Raw genomic sequence first — 4403 nt, 5'->3', positions numbered from 1 at the left:
GTCATCCAGCATCTTCTAACGTCTTCTTCCTCGTCTTCTGGTCACTTCTATCCGCCCTCTATCTTTCCTTCAATAACTTCTTTTAGAAGGCAGTTACCGCGTAAGATATGATCAATCCAATTACCCTTCCGTTTTCTTATTTCGTGTAGGATATTCCTCTGCTCACTGACTCTAAATAACACTTCTTCATTTCTCACATAATCGGTCCAACTGATCTTCTCCATCCTTCTCCAACACCACATTTCGAAGCTTTCCAGGTGTTTTCCATTAATTTAGACGAGACAATAGCAATACTCTTCACCTGATGTTCACATAGGCGTCTATCTAATTCATGTTATTCAACAATTCAGTACCTTGGCCAAGAAAAGTGAAATATCTTGAATTACTTTTGACACAAATCACCTCTGAAATGAACATGTAAACAAAATAGCCAATAACAGATTGTGAAGAGTTTCAGATCTGTACCCCCTTCTCGGATACCACAACACCCTCTTACTCGGCCTTCCAGCTCCAGCTGTAGATGACGTCAATTAGCCCTGATATCTACTATTACTGCGAAATCTGGACGTATACACACAGATTTTGAACACAAATACGTCAGATGAAACAGACGTTTAAGGATAACTGAAAAATATACAAGAACAACAAATGTTAACTCCTTACATGCAAATTTCTCAGTTCTTTTATTTGGTGAATACCTCTTGCTTCTAGCCACAAATACGCATTAAAGACTTAACTTACAATCCAATGAGGTACTAAGACAGCTGTGTCTCGAATCTATTCAACAGAGCTCTGTTAACATGCATGAGAAACCTCTGGCTATATTTTGCAAGGAAATGAGGAGATACTCCATAGGGTACCCAAAATGACAACAGAAATATGTTGACATAAAATAAAAGAACATTTGGAAGGGAGACAATAAAGGCAAATCAAATTGATGAAAGACATAATTCCTTCATTTGAAGGAGAAAGCTTTAGATCGCATCAAGTGGAGGAATTGTTTTGGAAGAGACTGTGGACCTGTCGTCTTGACAGATTACAGATGAAAGAATGAAACTCTGTACAATTACGCCTACAAACCCTTTAAAGACTGAATTTCTTCCAAATGGTATACAAAAATTCAGTTCGTACCTCACAGGAAACACATTACGTCTCGTAGATTCTAAAGGTTTCTAGCTATGATGTATGCGAGCACCAGTGGTTGTGTAGACGCCACCGTCCCTGACATTTCTTCACAGATATCCTCTAGTTTCGATGTGGTCACTTTTTGGAGTGCGATTGCTCCACGTGTTTTAATCTCGTTGGACCACTTTTGTACGCATTCTGACCATAAAGAATTTATACTGGATACGCCTTCCCGAACTTCTCCATTCATTCATCGAAAAACGAGGTTGAGTGGTTAGCATTCCTGCTTCGTGCTTTGGAGGTCCTGGGTATGAATCTTAGTCCGGGGACTGGATATCCTAACCGACAATCTTCTCGGTGTTACTCAGTTCTTCCAGGAAAATTTTGGGGTTGTACCTTAAAATAGACAAAGATCAATTTTTCTGTATCAATTCTTCGTTGTGTTTCATTCCCAACACAAGCATTAGAATCTCATTCACATTTCACTGTGTATAATGAGTTTATTCGTTTAATAGTATGGTAATACGGTACATGTTTCGGCTTATAAAGCCATCATCAGGTAGTATACATCAACAAATATTTTCAAACAACTGAATTGCGCTTTACATAATTCATATATTACAAAGAAATAACTATTACTAATGTACTGAATTTCCACTCAGTTAATACATTCGGTTTACTTCTGAATTAGTGCAAAATTCATAAATTGGAATGAAGGTTCTACATTCAATTGGATGCTTAAATATGTACATAAATATATATAATAAAATAAAAATGATTTTAAAGATGAAATGTATTACGTTGTTATGGCCAATTAAAACATTTAGGCAATGAGTTAAAATTATTATATTTATGGAACTTGTTCTGTATCATTTACATTCAGTCGCCCTACGATTTAATGCTCTATATGATAATTCAAAACCCGTTGATTACTAAGTGAAGAAGCATAACAATCAGATAAATGATATGGCTTCACAGAATGACGTGTTGGTTTTGGGGTATGATTGTACTTGTGTGTCCAGTCGCGCTGTTATCGTGTTTAGGCTACCTGGTTCGAATGTAGCCCGGAGATGCTACCTTCTATATCTTGTATCTTGGTTTATCTAACGACGCTTTGTCAGCTGAAAAGGTTAAGTAACATCGATTGAAGCTGCAGAATGATTAATGAATGAACTAGAAGAAGGTTTGAGAATCGATCTTGATCTGTTTTTTATCCCAAAACTTGCCTTGCAGGTGTGAGGAAAATGCTACCCTGACTCAGAGCCGAAAATCAGACCTCAGAATTCCAGACTACAGAGTGTTGAAAGCTAACTAATATCATGAAACTTATGATCGGCAACATTTCAACGCGATATGTAAAACAAGTTCACTGTCTCTCTTGTCCTTTCTACTTCACTATTCACGATCATCTACTATTCGCCACTCGACGTTGCATTTTTATGGTATCTTGGATTATGTCGATATGTAACTCACGAAATCAGGCAATGAAACACAGCTGACTTGCACCTTCAGGGTCAGGGATAAGCCTATTACTAGAGCGGAGTCAAGGCCCTTGCACTTGTTCTTTCATTCAAGCGAAATGCGTAGTGAGGAACCCATTCATAGTCAATGTCCGTGGTCCTTTATGCAGAGTGGTGGGTCAGAGGTCAAGGTCTCTGTGAAACTTTTGAATGCAGGCTACAACTGAATTAACATCGAAGAATGCGTCTGCGTTAACTTAGTATTCTCTTGCGAATTTAAGGCTTACGAGGGCCAAAGAATTTTTAAACAGTTGTAACACTTCTAAATGCACGCAATTAAGGTCAATGCAATGGTATTCTATCCACAATCACAGGCACCGGGCCAGATGTGTGACTGGAGTTAAAGGCTTGTTCTACTCCTGTACTGTGGCGGAAGTAGTAAACCAGCGATCAGTAGACACGAAGTTCTGTCGAAGATCTCCACCTGAAACATGAAATACGTCTCACAAGAAACTAATTTTCTGTACAATTTTCCAGTTTAAAACGAAGGCAATATTTTATTTCGAAACGTTAGTATTTAGTTCCAAGACTATATATACGGTGTCACAATCTGAAATAATGTTCTGTCCCAGCTTTATTAAGAGACAAATGGCGTTTGCATATATAACGGCTATTATTGAGCAGCCCAGCAGCGTGTTCCTGTTTTCAAGTTGCCGCATGGCAGCCCCGGGATGTGCTGATTTTTAACACCGGAAGTCAGTGGAGCAAGCACACATGAGGACGCCAGAAATGTTATATTGCACAATGAATTACTCATGGAAATAGGCAGCTCGTGAGTCCAAACTGTAGATTAGCGGTTGTGTATGGGTATGTGTGTAAGGGATGGGCCATAAAATGCGGCCCTCGCACTGCGACCTTCAATGAACTATTGTGCCTCTCCTTTGGATTAACCTTTATTGATCCTACAATTCGAATGAAATGGAGGACTTTATTTATGGGGGCGTCATAAAAGTCACTTGGTGCCTTGAAGAACTGACCCTAGTTGACGAAATCGTAAGTAAGCTATGGCCTCACAATCACATAGGATATGTGTGGCTCATTCATCTTCGTGTAGGCACCCTTCACATTTTGGGTCACCTGTTAGTCCCAATTTGAAAAGCAGATCAGCGATTAATATTAAAACTATATTTCGAGTTCTGTATGGGTCATGAAATTGTAAATTGCATTTAACTGTGCTTACTCTCAATGTTTTCTACAATTGTACATAACAGTTTTTTTTACTGGTATTTCCGATATTTTCTGTAGTCCAAGGTTTTCTAAAGCCCAGTACTTCGGAAACCAGTTTCGTTTCCTTCTTCAGGTGACATGATGTAAGATATTCTATTCCGTTTGGCCCTTTGAAAGACTTGGTCTCAAACTCGGCTGCTTTGATTTGCTTTGAGATTAGATCTCTCAGAGATATAACACAGTATGATTCCTAATTTTAGCCTATCATCTGAAAATAACCAATTTCCATAACATTATTGTTTTAAAAATATGGGACGATGGATAATGACCAAAGCATTTGTCAGAAATACTGCTTTTACTGGTTCAGAACGGGATTCTGTAGAGGACTTATATGGTGATGAAATATCAGAGTTTCTTGAAGAGCTGAGTACATAAAAACTGTCCATGATGTGTATGTACTGACCGTCTTCTAGTGCGCACAANTTAGTTAGTTAGTTATTGGAGAGGGTGGGTTTCCCCATGCATTTACACCAATATTGGTCCATTGTGCTTCTCTCTATGATATTCTACCAGTCTCTATACCTACCGATA

At 38.5% G+C, this 4403-nt stretch overlaps 1 protein-coding gene and 1 long non-coding RNA gene across 2 annotated transcripts in view; one reads left to right on the top strand and one right to left on the bottom strand.

Annotated features, from left to right (window-relative positions):
• LOC111870098 (hydroxymethylglutaryl-CoA synthase 1) overlaps window positions 1–4403 on the top strand; it is a 36496-nt gene that overhangs the window by 5109 nt on the left and 26984 nt on the right. The window lies entirely within an intron of this gene.
• LOC117282758 overlaps window positions 1614–4403 on the bottom strand; it is a 133585-nt gene continuing 130795 nt past the window's right edge. The window contains exon 3 of the long non-coding RNA XR_004513614.1: window positions 1614–3069. This is a non-coding gene — a long non-coding RNA (uncharacterized LOC117282758). The remainder of the gene's footprint in view (window positions 3070–4403) is intronic.

The sequence above is a fragment of the Cryptotermes secundus genome, unplaced genomic scaffold (genome assembly GCF_002891405.2).
Source record: "Cryptotermes secundus unplaced genomic scaffold, Csec_1.0 scaffold545, whole genome shotgun sequence".
Lineage (NCBI taxonomy): Eukaryota > Metazoa > Arthropoda > Insecta > Blattodea > Kalotermitidae > Cryptotermes > Cryptotermes secundus.
This window is presented reverse-complemented; position numbering and strand designations above follow the sequence as displayed.